The 27,898-nt window shown below is 39.9% G+C and overlaps 1 long non-coding RNA gene across 2 annotated transcripts; it reads right to left on the reverse strand.

Moving 5' to 3' along the window:
* LOC127569925 (uncharacterized) lies at nt 1–27,898 on the reverse strand. Of its 2 annotated transcripts, none has more exons than XR_007956264.1 (3): nt 27,729–27,898; nt 7,899–8,054; nt 1–20 (listed from the first exon to the last, which is right to left on the reverse strand). It is a non-coding gene; the product is annotated as an uncharacterized LOC127569925 (long non-coding RNA). The 2 variants fall into 2 exon arrangements; XR_007956263.1 differs by lacking the exon at nt 1–20 and adding an exon at nt 3,736–3,782.

Here is a 27,898-nt window from a genome sequence, read left to right on the forward strand (position 1 = left end):
TGCCAATTTCTTGTCGTTCCCTGAAAATACAAAAAAAATCTGAAATAAAAACAGAAAATACTGAAGGTATGCAGCAGATCAGACAGCATTTGTGGAGAGAGAAGCAGAGTTAATGTTTCAGGATGAAGATCCTTCATTAGTACAGTTCCGATGAAGTAAAAACAGAAGGTGCTGGAACACTCAGCAGGTCAGGTAGCAAAGTGCAGAGAGAGAACAGTGTTCTGATGTGGGGTCACTGACCTGAAGCTTTAATCCTGTTTCTCTCTTTGTGGAATGCTGCCTGACCTGCTGAGTATTCCAAACATCTACTGTTCTTATTTCTGTAATTCCCCAGCAGTTATTATGAGGATCTTCCCATTTAATATGTGTCATTCTTCTCCTTCCATTTTAATGGAGAAAAATAACTGTGAGGGAGAAGTAACTCTCAGTAACCTACTCCTGAATAAATTGAGATAACAAATGTATCCAATTTTTTGTGTTTTAAATGATTAAAACCATTAATTTATAAGAATATAATGCTGTAGGTATTTCAAAAGTTTTTTGAATGTTTATAAAATTTCATGAATATATGAGCTGGCAAACATGTGCAGCTGGTCACTTTCAGGAAATTCAGGTCCATTTGGTCTCACCTGAATATAACTAGCCCCTGCAAATATCTTGAAGACAGGAGACAGAAATAAATCTGGTGTCCTGGCCACTATTTATCATTCAATCAACAGTTCTAAGGCAGATTACCTGGACTTCAGCACAATGCCATTCATGGGAGTTGCCTTCTGCAAATTGGCAGTTGCATTTCTTATAGTGCTACAGTGACTGACTTCAAAATGCTTCATTAGGTATGTAGTGTTTTGGGATGTAAAAGGTGTTAAATGCAAGACTATCTTTTTATCATGGACTCCAGCTGTACTGAGAGCACTTATACTAATCCTACCATGTTTATGGAAGCCTCTCTTAAGTGCCACCTTAATATGCTGTCAAAATTCACAGAAATAGATTTTACAAATTAGTAGATGCTGTTGGATCGTTGCAAAGATAATGATGTGTGACTTGATCAAATCACTTGGCTGTCATTTTTAGTTCCAATGCCTGGATGGTGAGAGAGAGAATGGATTTATTTTATGTTTGAAGACAACAATTCTACTGCAGAGAATTTTTTTCAGTTTAATTAGAATTTTAGAAGTCATCTTTTAGGGTACATACAAATAAATGAATCCTTAAATCAGAAGGTCTACTAATATGTATAGTAAAGAATTACAAACATTTGATAAAATATGAAGCAATAATTGAATCCTGAGTTCTTCAAATATTTAGTTAAATCTGTTCCAATTAACTTATAATGTTAGCCATTAATTATCAGGAGTGCTGCAGTAATATATAGAGGGTCCTACTTGGGAGGGTGCAATACTGGACCTTCTCTTAGGGAATGAGGCAGAGCAGGTAACTGAAGTGGCAGTCAAGGAGCACTTTGGCTCTCGTGACCATGATTCTATTAGTTTTAAGATAGTGATGGAAAAGGTCCACAGGTAAGGACACTAAACTGGAGCAGGGCTAATTTTGGGGGAATTAGGTAGGATCCAACAGAGCTCAATTGGGGGTGAGCCTGTTCAAAGGAAAAGGAACGAATGGCAAGTAGGAGACTTTTAAGAGTGTGATATTAAGAGTCAAGGAGCAGCATGTTCCTGTTAGGGTGAAGGGTAAACCTGGCAAGTTTAGGGAACCTTGGCTGACAAGAGATATTGAGGCTCTGGTCAAGAAAAAGGAAGAAGCATATATTGGGTTTAGGAGGTTGGGAACGAGTCAATCCCTTGATGACTATAAAAAGATTAAGAATACTCTTAAGAGGGAAGTCAGGAGGGCAAAGAGAGAGTATCTGAAAGTAAGGTTAAGGAAAATCCCGAGGTTCTATAGCTATATAAAGAATAAAAGGGTGGCCAGGGAGAGAGTAAGTTCCCCTAGAGATCAGCAGGACTGCCTATGTCTTGAGCCACAGGAGATGGGTGAGATTTTTAAGAAATATTGCTCCTCAGTGCTTACTGAGGAGAAAATCATGGTTGCTCAAGAGATAAGGGAAATTAGTGGAGATGTTTTGGAGAACATTCATTTTACCAGGGTGGAGGTATTTGCAGCCTTACAGCACCTTAAGGTGGATAAATCCCCAGGGCCTGATCGAGTGCATCCTCTGACTTTGAGAGAGGCTGGAGGAGAAATTGCGGAGGCCCTTGCAGAGATATTCGCTTCATCATTAACCACTGGTAAAGTTCCCAAAAACTGGAAGGCGGCTAATGTTGTTCTGTTGCTTAAGAAATGTAGCAAGGACAAGCCAGGGAACTACAGGCCGATCAGCCTGACATCAGTGGTGGGGAAGTTACTGGAGGGAATTCTGATGGACAGGATCTACCAGCATTTGGAGTCAATTAGGAGTCAGCACGGCTTTGTGCGTGGAAAGTCTTACTTGACGAATCTCTGAGATTTTTGAAAAGGGTAACCTAAAAGGTAGATGAAGGTAGGGCAGTGGATGCTGTCTATTTGGACTTTAGCATGGCCTTCGACAAGGTCCCGCATGGTAGTCTGGTCTGGAAGGTGAGGTCCCATGGAATCCAGGGAGAGCTAGTTAGGTGGATTGAAAATTGGCTCAGAGATAGGAAGCCGAGGGTGATAGTTGAAGGCTGTTTCTCAGAATGGAGGCCGGTGACTAGTGGTGTGCCGCAGGGATCAGTGTTGGGGACCCTTGTTATTTGTTATTTATATAGATGATTTGGATACTAATGTACAAGGCTTGATCAGTAAGTTGCAGATGACACAGAATTAGGTGCTGTTGATAGTGAGGAAGGTCATCGTAAATTACAGGGAGAATGAGGAATGATCTTATAGAGGCTTATAAAATCATGAGGAGCATAGATAAGGCGGATGGTAGCAGACTTCTCCCCAGGGCAGGAGAGTCTAAAACTAGGAGGCATAGATTTATGGTGAGAGGGGAAAGATTTAAAAGGGACTTGAGGGGCAATTTTATCACACAGAGGGTGATGAGAAAATAGGACGAGCTGCCAGAGGAAGTGGTTGAGACAGGTACAATAGTATCATTTAAGAAACACTTGGATAGGTACATGGAGGGCACGGGTCTTAGAGGGATATGGGCCGAACACAGGAAATTGGGACTAGATGCGTGGGCACCACGGTCGGTGTGGACTCGTTAGGCCAAAGGGCCTGTATCCGTGTTGTATTGCTCTATGACTCTGTAATTGGATACTTAAGGGCCACGTGACAGCCTTCTCTGAATCTCTACTGAAGTCCTTTTTGGCAATTATACTTAGTACTTCCTTCTATTATTGTACTTCCTTCTATTCTTGGATGAAACTATTCCATGAAAAAGTAAGGATTTTATGCCATATACATATAAAATACTATAAAACCTATTTGTCTATATAAAGCATTTGCCATAGCCTGTGTAAAGTGACTAACCTTTGAGAAGGGCAAAAAAACTTTGGAGAGGATACATAAAAGATTTATTTGAAAGGTTTGAAGAATGTCAAATTCCAATTATATGGATAGGCTGGTGAAAGGGCTTACCCTTATGGGTGGAAAAGAACAAAAATAGATTTGATTGAGGTTTATGAAATGATTTGGTAGCTTTGGTAAGTGCTGATTAGGACACTGTGAGACATCCCTGCTCTTCTTTGAACAGCACAATAGATCTTTATTGTCCAACGACCTAGAGCGTAGATGGACATCTCAGTCAGCATGGATGTGTTGGGCCTGTTTCCGTGGTGTTCAGCTCTATGACTCTGCCAGTACAAAGGGTTAAATGGTATAAGCATAATTTCAAAACTCTCAAACTAGATGATGCTTAAAGTTCAAGGAATTCTCTTTATAAAGATATTACCAATCAATTGCTTCATTGTAATCCTAATAAACGTGTGCATATTTTTAAGAGAGAGTGAACACCAATATTAGAGGAGAATACAAGCCTGATAATATTGTCAAATGGAGTCTGTGGATATAGGCTTATTCCTCATTCATTTCTTAAATTTCAGAAGCGAGAAGTCCAGTGAAATGAGGACCAAATTATTTCAATCATTAAAAAAAATTTGAGTACCAATGTTATATGACATTTTGACGCTCTGTAAGAGCTGTACCTCTATCTGCAGACATCAGTGAAGACTGCATGAACTATGCACTGTCAAATGTTTTAACAGAGGATTCTCTCCCATGAGGATTTCTTCTTCACTATGGTGAGGATCATATTATTAATCATCAATTCAGTGCAGTCATTTTATTGATTAAAGTGGACTGAAATAGCAGAGTAAATGAAGCTCCATGTGCTTGTCTATATTAAAATATTAATTTTCAAAATGCTGCATGATAAGGCTAAATTTAAAAATAATATTCTACACCTATCATTGTGGAAAGAAAACATCTGCGGATGTACCAAATGGATACACTGCGTGCTAATGATATCCAGGAAGCAACCTCCTCTCTCTCCTGTAGTTTGTGATTTTGTTTTGTATATTTGGTGGTGTAATAAAAGAGTGCAGCCAGAGGCAACTCTTAACAAAGACTGATGTCTCATAAAAATTATTCGGCTGGCTGCTGAGAGTGCAGGAAGTTTGGAGAATTAGTGCTGCTGTGCCTGAGGAGCCCCAGTGGATACCTCAAAATGACTAATTCAGCAATTAATAGTTAACTGTCGGTCTGATCTTCTGAGCAGTACAGTCAGCGACCCAGGCAATGACACTGGCTGAGAGGGAAGGGAAAAGGAGCCTGTGAGAATTGTATTTACTGGTATTGGTAGTTTGTACTGACTTTTTGAACGAAAAGGCAAAGAGCTGTATCAGCAGTAATCTTCCTGACGGTGCTCATGTGCTGGGGTTCACACATTGTAGATTGCAGTCTGTCTCCCTGATGATTTTCAAGAGCAATCTCAGAATGATGTTTACTGAGAATCAAAGAATAATAAATACTTATATTTACTAGTTACTTAGAACCAAAGCTCTGCCTTCTCCTGGAATGTTTGTTTGCAGTAGCTGGTCTGCATCTCTTTCAGATGTTTTTCACTCCATCCTGAGCTGGGTTTGATCTCCCACTGCCGGTTGCCTTCATGGTCTTCATTCTGATCCCCTGTTGCTGATTTATCTCTGCACTGCTGCCTGCTTCCTGTGGCCGCTGACTCGTCTCATCCATCAGAATTGCTCTAGTGTTCTTCACTGGTTGAATTGTCCCATCAAACAAACACTAAACTATAAACTTCTCCTCACTTTTATCCAGCTGTATTTTGGATCAGCTTCTTCATCCATATTGATCACTTGGATTTATTGTTCCCATTTGCCCAAATTCCCTTTTCCAATTCCATTATTACTTGTTTGCAGGCTCGGTAATGTAGCGGTTAGCGTAACGCTTTACAGCGCCAGCGACCCGTGTACAATTCCGGCCACTGTCTGTGAGGAGTTTGAGCGTTCTCCCCGTGTCTGCATGGGTTTCCTCCGGGTGGTCCGGTTTCCTCCCACATTCCAAAGACGTACGAGCTAGGAAGTTGTGGGCATGCTATGCTGGCACCAGAAGCGTGGTGACGCTTGTGGGCTGCCCCCAGAACACTCTACGCAAAAGACGCATTTCACTGTGTGTTTCGATGTACATGTGACTAATAAAGATATCTTATCTTCTTTGCTGGTATTAGCTACTGCTACATTTGAGGCCACCATTCACCTCTGCTGGACCCCTGGATCAATCCCACTTTGATTCAGTCCTTGTACTCATTGAAGAGTCTTCCAGTAAAATACCCGTTCATTTTCTGTCAGAGAAACAGCTCCTAGATTCATTACTTGTCCAAAATTGTCCCTACACCTGGACATTGGGTCATCAATGAAACAAGCTGGTTGAAAGCCATCAAACTGGACTTAAGAATTTAAATTTGGATTTTCTGAGATTAGTTGCTCCACATCCTCTGTTAATGACCAGGACCTATGTTTCCTAATCTCTGACAGGCCTATGTATCCTAAATTGTTCCATGCCATTCAAGGGTGCATATTTACTATCACTCCAGGCCCTAGCCGAGTATATCCTACTTTTCATCTCTTCACCCATCTTGAGCCCTCTCATCTGAAGTTCTCCTCTTGCTGCCACATGTTTACATAACATCCCATTTATTCCCCCTAAGGTATTTTTTGAATCCATGCTAAAATCTACCCCAACAATTTGCTTTTCCTTCTGACACTGTTCCAAGAATGAATTGCCCTTGGATAAGTCTCATGGTCTCATGTACAACATTCTGCAATCTCCAAATGATTCATCAAACACCACCACTGCTCCTAATGAGCAGCCACCACCACTGTCTCATGCTCTTTTCTCACTTACCTTTCCGCAAGCACGTCCATGGGGAGCTAATCATGCTAACTTCCCATTCCCACCGAGACCTTGAACCATTGATGATGAATAATCACTCCTGTCCCTCTCCACATTTCCTTCCAAAATATCTTTTCATTCATGGTCTCTTACTTGCGATCTGCATCATTTACTTCTGCTCTCTGCTTGCTGTACAATCATCAGCTATATCTACAAATGTCGGGGTGCTACATTCACAAATTCCATTCCCAAATGCTTTGCCATTCAAGTACATACAGTTCCTAGTAGGAAAGATTACAAGTGCAGATTAGGCTGGAGAAGCTAGGGTTGTTCTTGTTGGACCAAAAAAAAAGATTGATCGAGTTAATTTGTGACTGATTTAATAGTTTAAACTAAGGTCAACTGTTCTCATTAGCAGATGGTTCCTTGAAATTTTGGACAGAAGATACAGGGAAAATGTGAGGAAAGCCTTTTTGTATGCAGGGCGTAGTTATGATCTGGTATCCACTGCCTGCAAGGGTGCTAGAAAGACAATCAATTAGTGCCTCCAAAAGAGAGTTGGACAGGAATAATTTACAAGGCTATGGGAAAGAGCAGAGGAATGGAACTCACAGAGATGGTCAGCTGGAGGTTTGTCTAAGCTCATTGGACTGAATGGCTCTTTTTCTGCCCTTACAGTTCTATGCTTCTGAGATTCTATATACCTCTTAATATTTCCTCTGGCATGGTGTCATTTGGTGTGTTATGTCCCTGTGTTTCTGTGATAAGTATATTAGATGAATGTAAGTGTTTGTTAGCTTGCTTAAAGACTAATCACTAGGTATCTAACTAAGTGCCTGACCATAAATCAATGGAAATGATTGGATGGTTTCTGTGATGGGCAGCCAATCATAATCCTTGCTTTATACCCAGGCCATAAACTGAAAATCTTTCCTATGGCCTGATGACATCACTGGGATGATCTGCTAAAGTGGTTCTTTCCAGATAGTGTGAGGGAACTAATTGACATGAGCAGATATAGCCATTAAACACTGCAGACATCAGTAAGTCTGCAACTTAAACCATTTATGTTAATAGACTGTCAGGTTTAATAAAGCCTCAATAACATATAATAAAATATAATCAATCAACATAATGGCAGCACAAACATTATTTACACATGATTCACAAAGGCAACTGAGCAGCAATTCTACTGAAGCAGCCAGTGTCAATCTCATGACCACCCATCATAAGAAAATAATGCCTAAACTATTCAAGATCAGGCATCATTGCTCGATTTAGAGATGTCCATTGAGCAAATAGTCAATCGACATAAAATCAGGAATGTTGGAAGTTCAATCTACTTCTGTGAAGAAGTAGCTAATTTTTAAAGGACAAATAAATGCTACATATGTACAAGCATCGGACATCCGATATGAGCAGAACTGGAATTAACTACAGTAGGGTGAATCTTGTTGGCTGGAGTCACTGTTCTGTTTAGAACCACTAACTTTAGCTGTTGAAACATCAGTAAGTCTTAGCTCCTAGGCAGGTGCTGCCAAACACAGAAGTCTAATACTTACCAAGAGACAGATGGTGCTGCACCTGTCATTACACTCTGCAACTGAACTCCACATGGAGTCCATTGGCAGTGGCCAATCTTGTTGGGATTCTCCAGCATTATTCAGGGAATTGTGTAGGATCAGGAAACTCCATTGAGTTCAAGGGCGATTCCAAACCTGCAGAATAGGAGCAAAAAGGAAGGTAAGTACTTTTTTAATTACAACAGTAAACAGAACACTTGAAAAATTCATCGAATCAAGCGGCATCCGTGGACGCAGAAGGTGTAAGTCGGTGTTTTGGATCAAGACTCTGCATTAGGACTGAGAGGGAAGATGAAAGATAAACTTTTGTAACTGTAGGGGGAGGGGGTGGAATAGAGGCTGGTAGGTGATAGGTGGAACCAAATTGGGGGGGGGGGGGGAGAGATGAAGGGCAGATGAAAATAAGGGAGGGAGGGGGATGGGAGAGGTGAATAAAGGGAGAAGAAAACTAGGTAGACGGGTGAGTGTGTGTGGGAGGGGAGCACTGGGAGTGTTGGTTATCTGAAACAGGAAAATTCAATGTTCATACCATGAGATTGTTAGCTACCCAAGCAGAATATGAGATGTAGTTCTTCCAATATGCGTTTGGCCTCTCCAATAACAATAGACAAAACCAAGGACAGACAGGTTAGTGGGGGAGTGGGAAGGAGAGTTAAAATGACATGCAACTCGAAGCTCAAGATGGCTGTTATGGACAGAGTGCAGGTGCTCTACAAAATGGTTGCCTAGTTTACACTTGGTGTCACCAATATAGAAGTCACTGGGAGCACTGAATGCAATGGAAGAGGTGCGTGTGAACTTCTGTCTCACCTGGATGAGGCGCTTAAGTCCGTGGATGGTGGTGAGGGAGAAGGTGAAGAGAGAGGTGTTACACCTCCCACAGTTGCAGGTGAAAGTGCCAGGGGACATGGAGGAGTGGGTAGGGAGGGATGAGTGGACCAGAAGGATGATGTGTTGGATGTAGAGGCTAGTGGGGTAAAAGGTGAGGACCAAAGGAATTTGATTCAGCTGAACTTTCCAGGTGAGTTTTACCTGCACCTCTTACAACCTGGTCTACTGCATTCAGTGTTCGCGATATGGCCTCCTCTTACATTGGTAAAACCAAACATAGACTATATGACCACTTTGCCGAACACCTGCGCTCTGTCCGTAATGGCCATCTTGACTTCTTGTTGCATGTGATCTTAACTCTCCTTCTCACTCCCATACCAATCTATCTATCCTCGGCCTTCTTCATTGCGATGGAGAGGCCAAACGCAAAACAGGAAGAACAACACCTTATATTCCGCTTGGATGGTCTACAAACCAATGGCATGAACATTGTATTTTCCAATTTCAGGTACTCCTCAGCCCATGTTCTCCTCTGACACTCACTCACCCCATCTAACTCGTTATCTTCTGCCTTTTTTCACCTCTCCTTCCCCATCTGGTTCCACTTGTCACCTTGCAGATCCTATCCCACTCCCACCCACCTGCCCATTCCCTCCACCCGCCATACTGTCATATACTTGCTATCTTTCCTCCTCACTCTCAATCCTGAGGCAGGGTCTCAACCTAAAACATCGACTCGCACCTCTTGTTTACACAGATGTGGCTTGACCTGCTGAGTTTTTCCAGCATTCTGTTTTCTCGTTCTAGATTCCAGCATCTCTTTTGTCTTCATACTTTTTTAATTCTTTTAATTTGCTTCATTTTTTTACAATTATTTCTGTGGTTTAACCAACTTAGTTTTTTTAAACAATTTTTAATCATTTTGCTTTGTACTTCTATTTTCGAAGTTTCCAAAAATCTTTGAAGGTCAGACATTTAAAAACCATTAAGATGCCTCATAGTTTTGACAGACAGCAGAGCTCCACCTTCTGTCAAAGCCAGCCAAGAATTCAGGGGTGGAGCAATGGTTGATTCTGCCTAAAGCCTATCACCATTGAGCATTCACCATGGGAATCAAGGGTGCAGAGGGCCAGCAAGATTGGTTCTGCTGGGACCGTGGACAGAGACATGGTTCAGTAAAATCAAGCCTAATAATTTTCAGAGCCAAATAACCAGATCATTCTCACTATGAAGGCTCATAAATCATTGTCAATGGAAGGAGATACTACAGGGCAAATGGTAGTTAAAAAACTGTAGAACAGCTGAAAGTTAAACCTTCAGCATCGACAGGGTGATTAGGAAGCTTATGAGCTAAAAACATCAATACAAGTAAGTTATTCACTACAGGGAGGGTAAGAAAAAGTGCTGTCATAGTGGTAAAAGCTACAATCAAATGCTGGAAGACTCCATTTTTATTTACTCATTAACATCATATGGTTGTTGATGTCAAGGCCAGTATTAATTGTCCATCCTTAATTGCCCTTGCCCATAGTTCCCCTTCTCAAACTCCCGAAATCCTTGATGAGTAGGCAGTTCCAGCATTTCGACCCAATGACATGGAAGAAACAGAAATGTATCTCCAAGTCAGTAGGTGCCAATCAAGTAGGATGCTTTATGCTGGAGGGTGTTGAGCTTCATGAATGTGGTTGAAGCTGCACTCATCCAGGCCACTGGAGATTATTCCATCATATACCTGTCAAGTGCCTTGCAGATAGTGAAAAGTCTTTGGGGAGGTAGAAGATGATTCACTTGTTCCAGAGTACCCAGCCTCTGATCCATTCGTGTAACCACAGTAGTTCCATAGCTAGTCTGGTTTATGGTGACCCACCACTTCCAATTCTCACCCAGAATGTTTATGTTATGAGAAGGTGACACTAGTGCCATTGAATATTAGCTGCTTTTGATTTTTAACCTGCATAATTTCGTAAGAGTGGTAGTGGTGTCAGACTGGGAAGATCAAGCAAGCAAATTAGGACATTTTAAACCAAAATGTTTCCATATTGTGTGACTAATGATGGTGAATGGAGTCAAATCAAGTAGAGTCCAGGCTTATATCCCTCCCAAAACATAAATCATTTTGTGGAAGTTTTGAAGTATCACCGTTGGTTCTCATCATATTAGAACAAAGAATCCAAAGAACAAGATAAATACTTCATCATGTTTCCCTATCATCTGTTTTTAAAACTTAGTTTATTTTCCATCATTCTCTGCTTCATTTCACACTACTCCTTATTCGCAGTGAAAGGCTTGATTGACGGTGAGCAGTTGTTATAGAGACCAACATGTACAAAGTATACAGTACTACCAGGAGCCAATGTTTTTGAGACAAGTGTGGTGGAAAGGATGCAGATCATTAGGAATGTGATCTCTCACTTTTATATTGAAGAATATTATACAATGAAGTATACATTTCCATGAGAGTTTGCAAATTTTCTGAAATTAAATTTAATTTGTTGCCATTACCTTCACTTATTTCTCTTTTTGGCTTCTACTTACATGCATCAGTGGCAATGATAGTCAATTACTAAATGAGATATCGTATTATCAATGGGAATGGGACCAATGAAGAACAGCAATCACTGGGATCAACATCAACACCTTTAGAAAAAGGAAATCAAACTTATAGGTGAAACTATCTGCTAGCACAGGTATTGATTAAAATTCATTGACAAACTTCAATGAATTGATTGCTGTCTGCAGTTTAGTAAATACATATGTATTCTTACTTTTGGTGATTCCCTTTCAAAGTATGCAGGTTTTAAAGGTTATCTTCAAAGCATAATATTGTACTTTCATATTATTAGCTTTGGGCAAGTGGGACCACTGAAATAGAATCTTATGTAAAAAAAATTTAGAAAACTGATGTAGAGCCACGATAGGGTAATTTGTATATATTCTAATGTGGACTTGATGACATGAATGGCCTATCCTCATTCATCTTCTCCTATGTCCAATTTATCCATGTTCCAGTGAATCCATGAATTCATCTCATGCTGTGCTGTCGTTACAGAATATCTATGAATTGAAATTACAAGTAATTTTAGTCCTTCAATAGAACCTAATAACCCATTTGAAATAATCCTCATGCTCTCCAGATACAGCAAGCTTGTGGCCAGACCACTGCAAGGATATAAATGGCCCAATATTTCACACCCTACCATCTGTGCAGATTGACAAAGTTTATATGTCTGGAGGTGACATTTGAATTCCAGCTGTGATACAAAGTGTCTAAAATTCATTTTTTAAATAATTCTAGTCATACAAATCAAATGAAGCGCAGCGCTGTTGAAGAATAAACAGTTCTTATGTAATAACCGAAAACATAGGAAATATTCAGAATCTGAGGAAAAAGGAACAGAGTTAATATTTGAGGTCGATGATCTTCCATCAGGAAAAGACTGAAGCAGCCATTGACCACAGATAATATAAATCAACCCAGTTAATTAGTACCCATCATCATCCACCTAATCAGCAACAAAGTCTAGTTTTCGAAGGCAATCATCACAGTCCCATGATACTGACACAGGATTCCTTTAGTCATTATGTCCTATTGCTTGATATTATCAGTGTCTGTCATAAGGTCAGAGGATTGCAAAGTGTTTGGTCCCTTTAGTACTTTCTCAATGAAGTAGACCATGTCACATGCAGTAAAGCTCCAACTGAAGCTAATAAATGACAGGTAACATTTTTGCCCATAAGTTCAGTGATCACCAACAAGAGAGAGCTTGACATTCAGTGACATTGCCACTGCCAAATTCACTACCATCAACACAATGGTGTCACGATGAGCAAAAAACTACATTGGCACAAATTCTACAGGCAGCATCTCAGTCCCCTAAAGCAGAGTCCAAGGCACAAGGCAGACATAAAATGTAATATTCTCTAACCGCCTAGTTTAAGCAAAGCACTCGCTAAGTTAGCATCCACTTCCATGGCTATTGTTGCTACCATGTAACTTACTCCATAGTGACCCAGTAGCAACTTACCAAGGTCACTTTGGCAGCTGTTTTTAACCTGTGATCTACTCCACCCAAAAACATGAGAATATCATCAAGTTTAACTGACATATCTTCATGATGTGGATTTATATTGCTGCTCCTTCATTCCTTGTTAAAGTTGTGAATGTCTCTGCTGTACAGTCATTGCTTTGTTAGGTACAAGAATTACAATGGTTGAAAAGAGCTCTAAAACTACTTTTCATAAGGACAATGAATATGGTCGCCAGTAACATTCACATTACTGTGAAAAATCTGAAAGAGAAGCTCTTATTCCAACAAAGCATGATACTATTGTCCACATTGTACTAAATGAGATTGAGAAATTATAATACACAATCGTCTCCTGTTTTCTCCTTCATCATCTGAGGATTGGTTAAGAGTACCCACACTTATTAGACTAACTCCTTCAAAGCGGACTAGTTCACCTCCCTTTTACATTTGTTATTTTATCTATATTAGTTACAATATTCCTAGATACAGAACATAGAACAGTACAGTACTGGAACAGGCCCTTCGGCCCATGATGTTAGTGCTAACCATGATAGCAATTTAAACTGTACATCTGCCTGCACATGGTCTTTATCCCTCGATTCCCTGCCTGTCCATGTGTCCATCTAAATGCCTCCTATTTAAGACTATTTTATCAAATCTATTCTTGAAAGAAAGCTAACTCTAATTATTACTACTTACACTAGGGTTATACTTTGAGATAATTCCCAGTTACTTCCTTTCCTGCAAGGTTACCCTCTACACTGCAACAGTACCAGATATTTGTGACTAAATATGTCACGTTACTGCTTATAGTGGAACTGCAGACTCAGCGGGAGCTGCAATCCTGCATAAACTGTGTTATATTGGAAAAAAACCAATATGATAATCTTAATTGATTTTCATTGATAGACTAAAGCAGCAATTGGTAGATATATTTTACTAAGAAGGACATGTACAGTCTTATTTTTCTTCCCATACTAAGCATGCAGTTGAATTGATTTAAATGCAAAGTATCTCTAGATAATATACACAACTATTTATTTTTGCAGAGAATTATTTTGCCATAACGTGAACTATTTGGCCTCATTATCCTTTGGATTGTGCATTGTTTGATGCAGTCCATCTTCTTCCAGCGTGCCTCACTTTTTGCTAATTGGGGTGGCATCCACCTAGTCACTAGCAACAACCACATTTTATTTAAACAATCCTTCAGGGAACATCTGATTTTGTAATGAATTGCAAATTGACATTCCATCAAAAAGCATAATGGGAATCATTTTAAACCCTGAACATGGATGAGTTTGGGACAAATGGGAAGTTAAAATTAAAACCTGCTTCCAGTTTTCCCACTTCCAGTCTTAATAGGTGCTGACACCAAGTTTGAGTAACCTCTGGAGACTGGTTCCTCATTTAGATATTTTAATGAGAAAAGTATATATATTCTATTGCTTTTCCAGATTTATCACTTGCTGGCTGGTTTCCCAGACCTCAGGAAGCCCAACAACTGAAAGGTGGTAAGGACTGTTGGATAGAACAGCTAAATGCATTTTCAACCCTCATTATGAGCCAGAAGGTATAAGAGTGCTTCCCCTCTGCCACAGCTACCTTGTTTACTTCCCTGGTGTTTGGTTTGTTGGACCACATTCCCCCTCAATATCTTATGCACTGACCCAAACCCACTTCTGCATTCTCTTATAGGGGTCATGCAAGGACCTTCACTTTGTTCATTCCCTGCTAAGAACATCCCCTGTCTCTTGAACAAAAGCTAACTCTAGTTATTACTACTTACACTAGGCTTATACTTTGAGAAAATTCCCAGTTACTTCCTTTCCTGCCAGGTTACCCTCTGCATTACAATATTACCATATATTTGTGACTAAATATGTCATGTCACTGCTAATAGTGGAACAGCAGACTCAGCGGGAGCTGCAATTCTGCAAAATCTGTGTCATATTGAAAAAAAGCAGTATGACAATCTTAATTAATTTTCATTGATAGACTAAAGCAGCAATTGGTAGACATATGTTACTAAGTAGGACATGTACAGTCTTATTTTTCTTCCCATACTAAGCATGCAATTGAACCGTACTAAATACAAAGTATCTCTGGATAACATACACATATAGGGGGATCACCCACATCTCTCTATCCACCATGCAATCAAAGTCAATTGCACTTCTTCTTCCCACACCCCAACAATCCCCTGATCCTGGGTTCCCAAATGTGACTTGGTACTGTAAGTTCACTTGTTCACTGTTCAGCCTGCCTCTTAATCTAGGAGCCTACCACCTGGATACATACAAAAAAAATTTCATCATCCCCATACCCTTCCCTCTGCCCTGAAAATATCAAGGCCAACGTCTTAAATTGTGACTATCAGCTCAAAATCATTTGAATATTTTTCAAAGACAGCTTCATGTTGCTAGTGTATACAATAATGGGCTTGGTACCTAACACAATTTTTTTTTTCACTTGGGATTTTTGCTTTGAGGAATGCTTTATTTTGGCAACTGCCTGTTGTTCCTCTTATCATCCCCGATACACTGTACAAGTTGCAGGAGATCAGAGTGCTTGTTAATGAATGGACTGACAAGTTCATTGCTGAAGATTTTTTGGCAACATAAAGAATATATATATATATATATATATATATATGCTGTTTTACAGGAGGAAAATGGATGCTTTACAGATTTATAGAATTGCAAGTGAGTCTACCTCAGTAAAAGTGATCCTGGCTGTAGCCATAGTTACTAAAAAAAACTGTTTAAGATATCAAGTCTGATATGTGATGCCTTTTGAAGAAGCATATATTCTTCATTCTGGGACATCATTCAATGCAACTTTTTGAGCAATAAATTTAAAATTTGTTAAATTATTTCTGGCTGGAAATTTACACCCTGGTGATAGAGCTAAGTGTATGATATAGTAGTGGTAGTGCATTGTACTCTGCCTCTGAAATGTAATTTTAAATGATTCAACTATATTGCTTGTTTAGTGCTACTGACACATATCTGAGATATAAGTATCTGAGACCTGGGAGGTGACCCAGTCGTGCAGTGGTTAGTGCTGCTGACTCAGAGAACTGAGTTTGATCCTGACCTTGGTGCTGTATTTGTGCATACACATTCTCTCTGTGACTGCTTGGATTTCCCCTGGGTACTTCAGATTTCCTCCCACATATCAAAGGGGTGCTAGTTAATAGATTAATTGGCCACTGTAAATCACCTCTAGTATATGTGGATGGCAGGAGAATCAGGGGTGGAGCTAATAGCGATGGGATTAGTGTGAGTGGGTGCTTGATAATCAGCATGGGTGCAATGGGTCAGAGAGCCTGTTTCTGTGCTGCATGACTGATTCTATGACCCTATTTGCAATCTCTCTGTACCTATTCTGACATTAAAGCATCAATTAGATCATAGTTAACAAGTTTATTGAGCTTCATAGAATTAGAACAATAATAGCCTGTTTATGACGGTATATTGCGGTTGTACAAGAGCTACTATGCTGGGGTGGTGTCCTAAAACACTGTGGTACAGAGTAATAAGATGGAACCTACAGTTATATAGTGGTTAGGCTTCTTGGCTGGTGTTCTAGAAGTATCAATTAATTATCCAGAAGTGCAAGTTCAAATCCCATCAAGGCAGCTGGAAAATTTAAATTCAGTTAATTAAATGATGACCTTTAGTGAATGAGATCTCTCTCCCTCTCCTTGCCTGGCCTGCATGTGACTCCATACCCCCATAGCAAAGTAATTGATTTTTAACTGCCTGTTAAAATAGCCTAGCATTCCGTTCAGCTTCACATCATACAACTTTTACAATGTTGAAGGAGGCCATTCAGCTCATCAATTCCCTGCCAGTCAACAAAGAGCTACCAGCCTTAGTCCCACCAGCATTGGATCCGTAGCCCTACAGCTCACGGTTCTTCATCAACACGTCCAGGCGATGTTTAAGTGTGGTGAGGTCTTCAGCCTCCACCACCCTTTCAGGCAGTGAACTCCAGACCGTCTGGGTGGAAAAATTGCCTTTTAAACCTCCCCTTTAATCCTTCCACTGATTACTTTAAATCTGTGTTTATTGACCCTCCTGCTAAGGGAATAAGTGATCCCCATTTACTCTTTAATAATCTTGTGCTCCTTAATTAAATCACCCTCAGCCTTCTTTGTTCCAACCCTGGCCTGCCCAATCATTCATCACCGGGAACATTTTTCAGTCCTGGCAACACCCTCATGAATCCCCTCTACACGCTGTCCACATGCTTCCTGCAATGTGGCGACCAGAACTGTACCCAGTCCTCAAGCTGTAGCCTAATTAGTGTTATACACGGTCCTGGCATAACTCCAGCTCTTACATTCCATTCGACAAATAAAGTAGAGCATTCTGTATGCATTTTTAACTATCCATCTATCTGTCTTAATAGATTTAAGGATCTTTGGAGATACATTTCCCTGGTTGCTCCACACTTCCATTTATAGTATTTTCCTTGTTACATGCCCCAAATGCATTACCTCACACAGCTCCAAATGTGCTACCTCACACCTTCTTGGATGAAATTCCATTTGCAACTTTACTCCCCAACTGAGTAAACCATCTATATCCTCCTGAAATTGAAAGCTTGGCCCTTGAGACAATTTTTAGAGGTAAATAGGAACCGTTAATGAATGCTAATCAGATAAGCAACAGCCACAACACAGTAACAGAACAATTAGGTTTCTGTGAATAATTCCTTGGAGCTTGAACAGTTGTTAGGGAATGTGGCAGTAAGCTTGGACCAACAGTCATGTAAGAAGGAAGGAAGAATCAGCAACAAGTCAGGTTTAAGCCTTTTTTAACTTTCTGTTCTCTTAAAAGGGCCTGACAGTAGATAATATAGCATCTAAATTGGAAGATTAAAAGTAAAATGAAATAAGCATTAAAATTGATCCCTGCACACCAGGGATCAATTATCTATAAAATTCCTCAACTGCAAAGTTGTAAAAGAGAGTGGACTAGAAATCAATCAACCTGTTTGAGGATCAAAACATCAAATACAGTAGAAAAAGCCTCAAACACTTTCACTTTCTACGAAACCCTTGCCTCTGCAATCTTCTGCTATCATTGAGATCACAGGAGATATTTGTTGAGTAGTTGACTTGGGGGAGGCAGGGAAGGCGTTGAATGGGTGGGATGGTGTTGTGTGGATGTCATGCACGGGGGATGTTCGGTAACAGGGAATTCAGGAGGTAATTGGAGGGAGGATCACAAGGGTGGAAGGCAGATTTGGGGGAGAAAGCTCAGCATGCGGGGAGGGGAGTGGATGCTGTATTGGACTGCGGAAGGAGTGAGAACAACAACAAGGTATGGAGGGGGATTATGTGAGCAGTCACGAACAATGATAAAGGAGAACCCCATCTGGAAGAAGACGTATTCCTCACATAACTTGGCAGTGAGTCAGCGAGGGGCAGGTCCCTTAAATTGATATCAAAGCAGGACTCAATCCACTCCAGTACTTAAGGTCCATGCTTCATGTGGGCCACACAAATGACATCAACCATTTACAGTGATTGACTTTGCACTCATGCCCAGAAGCTTACTCATAGAGGACCTCTGTCAAATTTCTGGATGTACACCAAGTGAATAGAAAGTACCCATTCAGGTTTTAGAGAGGAAAAAAAATCTCTCACACAATTCATAAAATATATACTATGTAATTGAACCTCTGGACCAACAGGTGTTTTCCAGCCAGTCAAATGACCAATCAGGTTATCAATTAACATGTTCATAAACAACTTACTTTTGGCATTGATTGTAGGTTTCATGACAATAGAAAGAGGAAAGAATTCAGTGCAAGGGGTAACCAATACGACAAACAGACTGTGGCACTGTTATCTATTTTAAGCAATGTCAAAGGGAATCCTTGTCTCTTTCTCCTCAAAGTGTGAAACCCACACCATTTGCAGAACGGTGTGCAGATGCTGACACTTTGGCAGAGGCATTGTTATACATTAATTATTAAAAATAGTCCAGCTTTGAGAGAATAAGCAGTAAGGTTTCTAACAAGAGTGTTGCAAAATAAAAGTGAATGAGAAGGAATGGAAGGAAATATGGGAGTGTTGGAAAGATTAGAAAAGAGGAAAAGAGAAAAAAGGAACAGCGAATGTGTAAGAGTAGAGCACAAGTCTAATGGTAATTCAGCTAAAATTAGTTCTATCACTCAAGGCTCACAGGACAGGCTGCTATTATAAATATGGTTAGAAATGTCATACCAGTCAACTGGAATTGTTCTTCGTAGACAGGGTTGTGTACAGGGAGTATTAATCCAAATGAATGTTGTGCAGTACCTGATTTGAGAATAAAAATATCCACTGTTTTGCTCAAAGTGAATCCAGATCCAATGCACCCTACCCAACTGAGCCATTTTTTAAAATAATTTTGTCCCCTCCTGAATTTGTTTGTGTATGTTTTTCATCACAGAGGCCCTCCTTCACTCATAGCATCTTGGGCCTTGTATGCAACAGAATGTTACAACTAAAGTGGCTCACACAAAACTATTACAGGGCCCTCATTCAGCACCCATTTGTGGTGCCTCATTGGGCAGTAAACATTTTCTTAGCTAAGAATCCTGAACATTATCAGTCCAGAACAGTAAAGAACTTCATTAATGTGCGTTAGAATCAAATGAACAGGATTACCATCTTTCCTTTTTCTGAAACAGATGAAATAATTCAGTTCCACCTGAGTGCTGAGAAGAAAATAAAACTGTACCATTGAAGGCACTGAATGTACCAAAGTAAGTACAACCAGCAGCTCACACTCACACCTGTTCAGTCCTTGTGACTAAAGTCAAATTTAGAGTTCTTGCCACAAAAAGAAATACCCGACAATTCATCGAAAAGGTTAGAAAGAACTGGAGGGGATGATTTCTGATACATATTGTGGGTTAATCCACTTTTTTTTTTGCTTAACTGATTTGGGTGTTGGAAAGAAGATTAACAGAAATTCACTGATTTCATATGTGAGCATCTATGACAGTAGGGTAAATAATAATAACTCAATTATTGATAATAACCCAAAACAACTTAAACTATATAAAATAATTTGCAAGAGATGTGATTAAAATATTAATTGACTTTTTCTCATTCTTTATCCTTGCATTACTGCCTGCATTATATATTATGCACCAAACATCATACAATGCATTACTCTAATCTTATGCAGAAAATATTTCACTGGATGGTTTTACCTTTTGAATAAATGATAAACCAAATTAACATATTCTAAATTGGAATTTTACTTATAGTAAAAATTGTCGAAGGTATGTTTGTCATACAAGGTGCACCTTTCATAAAGTACATATAGAGTACATTCACATTTACTGTGCCCTTGTGCCAGCAAGGTTTGACTTAATTTTGTTATCTCCTGCTCAACTGGAGTGGACCAAAGCTGATCAAGTTTACATGATTCAAGAAATTACTATTCAGGTGCACACAATGAGACATTATCAGATATGAAAAAAATTGTCGGCTTTTATCTAGTTTGTACTGTACATATTACTAATCCTGTTAGTATCTTGCTCTGCATCTGAGGAGATAGCTACCAGAGTGTTTGACATTTTACCTACTTGTACAAACACTTGAGGAAGTCTCTCATTACTGCGAGAAGCAAATATACATTCCAAGTTACAAGCTGGTCCAGATTTTAATGTTATACAGTACCAACTTCAATCTTGATCAAAAGATATTTTGCAACTTGTCTCAACACATCTCACCTGAAGTTTTTAGACAATTTCTCAGCTGCTGGGAGAAACTTTGTCATGTTTCCAATTCAGTCCAACATTTCATGTGAGTTAAAAGCCCTGAGGACAATGAATGAACATCATTTATACCCCATCACAAGCTCAGACAGCATGCAAGACTGGGATTCCACATTTATTTTCTATCTGGTACTGGCCCAAAGCTGTCAGTCAAACCCACTTCAATTCGAACGGAACAATCATACTACAAGGGCTATTAATGGGTTGTGGAATATATACATGAGGGATTGCTATCCTAAAAAAATGCCAATCCAGTCAATTCATGTATGACTGTAGAAACTGACTAACTAGTCTCATGTCTGGATGTGAAAAAAAGGGGACATGAATGATGATAATCATTATCAAATGAGAAACTTTATATTATAATGCTTCTGGCTTGTGCTTGTTATTATTTCAGACACTTCCTTATTCATCTAGAAATACACTGGGAAATAAATAAGGTGCATTGATATTAGAAAGAGAAAATCCCATAAACATAATCAGAGTGACCTGGCATGACCAACAGAAACTGCACTAGATAGTCCCCAGGAATAGATGCGGGGATGCCTCTTTTGATTTAATCACGGCCATTATCTCCGATGAAGGCACCACAGCAATTTTGTGCTGCCTGCTAATTCGTGGTAATGTGGCGGTTAGCGTAACACAATTACAGCGCCAGTGACCGGGGTTTGATTCCGGCCACCATCTGTAAGGAGTTTGTACATTCTCCTCGTGTCTGTGTGGGTTTCCTCTGGGTGTTCCAGTTTCTTCCCACATTCCAAAGACGAACGGGTTAGGAAGTTGTGGGCATGCTACGTTGGCGCCGGAAGCATGGCGACACTTGCGGACTGCCCCCCAAAACACTCTATGCAAAAGATGCATTTCACTGTGTTTCGATGTACATGTGACTAATAAAGATATCTTATCAAGACGTCTGCAAGTGACCAGAACTAACAGCAGCATTGACTGGTTTCAGACCTCTGCTCAATAACAATACAGGGGCTCCCCGGGTTATGATGACCTGACTTACGTAAATATGCCTTTACGCAAATTCTCCCATAAATCCCCTCTTTTGTCCACCTATCACTGCTCTGTTTCTCCCCCTTTTGTGTTAAAGTTATAATGGGCTTCCCCTTTTCCTATCATCAGTCCTGAAGAAGGGTCCTGACCCAAAACATTGACCACTTGCTTTTCTCCATGGATGCTGCCTGGCCTGCCGAGTTCCTCCAGCATCATAGATTAGGTTTTTCATCTAGATTCCAGCATCTGCAGTCCTTTGTTTCTGATTATTTTTAAAATTGTACTCTGATTTTCTAAATGTCCGACTATCAATTCCTTAATAATAAATTCCAGCATTTTTTCATTGACAAGATATTAAGCCAACTAGCCTATAGTTTCCCGTATTCCATCAACCTTGAATTACGGATGTTACATTTATGATTTTCCAATCTCCTGGGACCTGGGGAATTTTAGATGATCCTACACAATAACACTACAGCCACTTCTTTTAGGACCTTATGATGCAGTCCATCAGGTCCAGGGGCTTGTCAGCCTTTAGTCCCAGAAGTTTGCCCAACATTTTTGTCCAGTGATAATGATGGTTTTACATTCCTCTCTTGCTTTTGTTCCTTGATCTTCTCCTATTATTGGGATGCTTTCACTGCCTTCTCTTGTAAAGACTGCCACATAATATTTATTGAAAGACTCTGCTATTTCCTTATTTCCCAGTATTAATTCCCCAATCTCATCCACTAGGAAACTAAAGTTTACTTTAGCAATTTTCTTCCCTTTTGTGTACTTATAGGATCTCATGCTTTCTATTCTTATATTTCTTGCTAGCTTATTTATGATCAATGTTCTTTTTTTATTGAGCTTTTAGTCAGTCTCTGCTGTTTTGTCAAATTTTCCCATTTCTCTGCGTTACCTCTAATTTCTGCAAAATTGCCAGCCTTCTTTTCCCAGTCTGAAATCTCCTTAAACTTCCTTACTTAACCACAAATGGATCCTCATTCTTTGGCCTGGAACATGGTACGTTGAACATCTTTTGCATATAGTACTCACCCTAAGTCTCATTTTGTGAAAAATATGCAAAACAAAATGCATTAAAAGTGGCAGAGCTCCTAACTGCCATGTTATTGTTGTGCTGATCACTAAGAAGTGATGCAACACTGAAATGTACATAATGCAACCACAGTGCAGCAACAGAAAAGCCTGCCATGGAAGTAAAGTACAAAGGAGAGGGAGATGCAGTCTTTTCCATTATGATGGGAAGGTCCACATCCTGGACTGGACCAACAAAGTCTAGTGCTATCCGTGGCCAAGTTTTCATGTGCTATTTGCACCAAAATATCCAATTTCTAGGCATTTGCTTCTCAATCAAATATATTTTTACTGAGAATTATGAAATATTTCCTTAAATATCTGCCACTGCTTATCTTCTGTGATACCTTTTAAACTATTTTTCCAGTGCATTTTAAGAAAGAACAGCCTTCATTTCTTTGTAATCGCCTTTATTTAAGCAAAAGGCACTAGTTTCAAACTATTAAACATGAGATTCTATCACCCCAAAGGATCCTTTATGATGGGACCATTAATTAATCCTGTCTCATTGCACAAGACCAGATCAAAAATAACCTATTCCCTGGTTGGTTCCACAACACATAGTTCCAAGAAACAGGCCCAAGTACACCCTGTGAAATTGTCCTCAAGACTATCATTGCCAGTTTGATTTGTGCAATCCATATAAAATTTAAAGTTGCATAATTATTGCAATACCCTTCTTACAAGCCCCCATTATTTCTTGATTTATTTCTCATCCCATAGTATAAATAGGAGTCCTACAGACCAGACCCATCTATGACATCTTTCCTTTGCTATTTCAAATTTTCACCCAAACTGATTCCACATCTTGATCTTTGATCCAATATCATTTCTTACTGCCAATACCACTGCTTCAGTAACCGAGCTACCCCAACTCCTTTTCCTTTTTGCTTATCCTATCATAATGCCAAATACCATTAGATACTCAGTTCCTTGGTTTACTGTGCAACTACATCTGTTATCACTATGATGTTGGAGAAACTCAGCAGAACACTATGACGCTGGAGGAACTCAGCAGTTTCCAGCATCTGCAGTCCTTTGTTTCTCTGCATCTGTTATCAGATCATACAATCAGTACGTTTTGTGTGTGATACAATGTATTTTTATTTGTGCCATCAATTCACCTATTTTGTTATGCATGTCTTTATCTTCAAAAAGACATGGATAATGTCTTTACCATTATCCTCATAACTACCCTGCATTGTCACCTATCATTATCACCTATCTCTGATCGACAATCGTTCTCTGCACTGTTGTAAATTCACTTTACCTTCACACCCTCAGCATTGCTGCAAACCTCACACCACAACTCACATCTTGCACAGACTATTGAACATGACAGACAGATCTTCCAAATACATTGCTCAACATTCTCTGAGACACGTCTTTTTTCTTCCTGCAGGAGAAGGTGATGCATAACTGTGAAGAGCACAGCCAGCAGATTGGGTCTGGGGTGGGTAGTGAGTAAACCAACATGAGGAATAAACCCACTTGACCTCGTCCTTACAAATCTAACGGTGGCAGACACATCATTGACAACACTGTTAGGGAAGTGACTGTCACACAGTCCTCGTGGAGACAAAGTCCCCCCTTCTCATTGATCTTACTCTCCATTGTGTTGTCTGGTGCTACAATTGCACTCAATGGGATAAACTCAGAATAGATCTAGTAGCTCAAGAGAGGACATCCATGAGGTAATATTGTGTGCATACCGTCACAATCTAAACACTGTGGCCATGCATAGATGATGTGGACCCAAGTGCCTGTTTCTATGCTGTACAGCGCGATGACACTATGACTCTATGAAACTCACTAAGTAACAGGAAGACCATGCAAACTCCATAAAGACAGCACTGGAGGTCAGGATCAGACCCTGGTTCCTAAAGCTGTGAGGCAGCTGTGCTAACTGCTACTTCATGGAATTGAGATTACGGTTACCAGGCTTGCCATTGGGTAGGTTGGTCGCAGATGGACTGGTCAGAAAGGAGCTATTCAGGCTGCCTCCTTCCTACCTCTTCCTCCTCTGTTCCTCAGCAGGTCACATACATCTAGTGGCAAGATCACCATAAAATGTGGAACTTGCACATCTAGGGTGGTCAAGGCAGTGGAATCAATGTTTTAACATTCCAGTGGTCTGCTCAATCAATCACATTTTCCAAATGCACAGTTTTCAATATTTGCCAACTGCTGGTGGGAATAGTGGGAATAAAGGCATTTTGACTGCTGAAAGGGCATCAGGCATGAGCCTGCATAATCAGCTTGCTTGGGTGTTGCCCTAGCTAAATTCCAATGGATCTCCAAACTGGCATATGGCAGCACCTCAATGCCATCCTTCATTATGGGGATATAAACACTTCTTTCAGTTTTCTGGCAAGAGAAAATGAACTGTGGTCAGGTCTTTGAACGATCTTTGTATGCTAGTACATTGCAAACTTGGGGATGTTGCAAATATCTCCACTTCCAGCCTGAAAAGAACCCATACAGTGGGCTTATTCACTTTGAAAGCTCCTGGCATTGCGATCATTGCCCTGATTTGAGTAACATTTTTGGCTGGAGCAGTGAAATTATTCTCAGAGAAGACCAGATACCTCACAAGATGTTTCTTGCCAAGGTACAGATAAGAAAAAAGCTTACTGATCACTCTGGGTGAATACAGCCTCCTGTTAAAAGCCCTTTCACACTTCTTTATTCTTCCTCCACACAACCTTGTAGGCTCTATGTGGCCACTACTCCTTCTGCCACCTTTTTGCCTTTGGAGCACTGCTTAGTGAAACAAAGGACTGCAGATGCTGGAATCTAGATAAAAAAACCAACATGCTGGAGGAACTCAGCAGGTCAGGCAGCATCCGTGGAGAAAAGCAGTAAACCAACACCCCACCCCCCACCTTACATCTCCTTTTCTTCCCTTTCCTAGCCTTTCTCTCCTTTTTCTCCTCACCATTTTTCCCTCTCTCTTCCTCTCCTACCCTACCCAACATGCCACCTGTCTCCATACCTTTGACCCATCCCTTGGTGGATCTGCTCTCCCCTCCTCCCCCACATCTGCCTATCACTATCTCTTACCTGCATCTACCTATCGCCGCCACCCCGCCACCCCTCTTTTGACCACCTATCACTGTTCTGTTTCTCCCCCCTATGTATTGGGCTTCCCCTTTTCCTATCTTCAGTCCTGAAGAAGGGTCCTGATCCGAAACATTGACCATCTGCTTTTCTCCACGGATGCTGCCTGACCTGCTGAGCACTGCTTAGTAACATGTTTCTGCAGAAGGCTTGAATTTATCAAAAAGACCTTCAGCCCCTGGGACACCACTCCCTATAGATTTTAGCAATTTTAACAATTTTAAAGAGATTGACAGAGTAGCAAATGTTCGTAAAATCATAGGAATATAAAGAATAGAAGCAGAAGTAGATCATACAGCCACTCAAGCCTGTTCTGTCATTTAATATGATCATGGCTGATCTTATGGTTCAAGTCTACCAGTGCCCTCCCAACCCCAGATCAATTGGTGACTAACTTGGAAGCCATTGAAGCTTCCTTTAAATAGTGCCAGTGACTTGAAGTTCTCCATGTTCTGAATGTTGTGAGCTTAAAAGAGGGCATTAGCTGGAGTACTGAGGTCTAATAAGGAGCACTGGATCAAATCAGTGTGGAACATCGACTGATGTTGGGGTCAGCTTGCTCTGAATACTTCAAAAGGGTGAAAACTGGGCTCTGGCTAATATTATCATCAATATGTATTAGGACAACAATCAGAGACATTTTAAAACTAATCTGTCATGAACAGAAGCCCACAAATAAGCTATGAAACCAAATTTTATACCCAGTAAGATCATAGATATTTGCCTTTCTATTTTGCATGGCAACTAACTGTGAGTGCATTCTCCAATCAATCTAGAGGAAAGAATCTGTTGAATTTGACTGGTGGAGTCAGCTCTCAGGAGTTGAAAATCCATTTATAAAGACTTCAAGTGCCTCATTGAAACTCTTTGAGTAAGTGTTATTCTTCACTTAGAATCCTAGATCGATTATTCAATGTGTGTGGGTGGAAAGTTCTTCATAACTAACGTGCTGTAACATCATGTGGGTGTTACACCCAGTCAGATTGCTCATCTTGAAAAAGATAAAGTGAAAATTACACTGGTGCCTATCTGCCTTGCTGCAAGTAACTGCAAGAAATGTCAGTGTATTATTCCACAATCCATCAGCTATCATGTTATACACCAGCACTGCTGATAAAGGTCAGTTCATCATACTGGGCTATGCCTTGTTAATATTTTCCTACATGGACAGTACCAGGAAAGGTCAACATATTACTCCATTAAACATCTGTTTTACTGTAAACAGTTTTTCATTGCTAAAATGTTGTCACAGGTATTTCCAGTTGCCTCAGATTGAACTTTATGCTCGTATCTTCCTTCATGCTAGAAGCTTTCATTTAAAACCACAAAATGAATAAAAGCACCTTCCACATTTTTTTCTTAAACTTACCAAAGATCAAAGTGCATATAGGTCTTGTGAATATACGTACTAAGAATATACAGAATTTTAGAGATCTGGTGCATCCACATGCGGACATATTGTTATTCATTAGTGCAGTAAATAATTTATTATAAGAAAGAAGATAAAATTAGGAGCCTCACTCAATTTTCACTGATAAAGATTGGAAGAAACACATGCCTCTATCATTTCAAATGAGTAATTGTGTAGCAAAAGAGTAAGAAGATAAAGTTATTTACACAGTTAGAAGAGACTTCAAGGTTTTTGTCCCAGAGAATAAAAATAATTTATTCATTGTCCTTTCAAAATTGCCTATATATTTGCTCCATGGAAATTTATTGATGCTTACTAAATATGGAGTAATTAGTTATGACTTTTCAACTCAAGGAAGTCTGAAACAAGTGAATTTTATTGGAAGTAAAATCATTTCTATTCCCTTATATGCTGAGTACTTCATCCTTCATGAAGTCATATTCAAAGGTAAATACTAATTCTTTCCTTTGTCACAAATGAGAATATGACCCTTACAAAAGATATTGCCTTTTACTCACTCAAAACGAGGCTGAATTACTATTTACTTACAAATTCTTCTTTCAAAGATGAGGTTTGCTGATGGATGATAGACTGAATAACAATCAATTAAAAAGACGATTTTTGGCTCGGAAACTAGAGTTTAAACCCAGCTTAATCCTATGTAATGAAGTTTCCTTTCTTAATTGTTGGTTAAGGATCTAAGCTACAAGGAAGCCTTT

This window comes from Pristis pectinata, chromosome 4, assembly GCF_009764475.1.
Source record: "Pristis pectinata isolate sPriPec2 chromosome 4, sPriPec2.1.pri, whole genome shotgun sequence".
NCBI lineage: Eukaryota > Metazoa > Chordata > Chondrichthyes > Rhinopristiformes > Pristidae > Pristis > Pristis pectinata.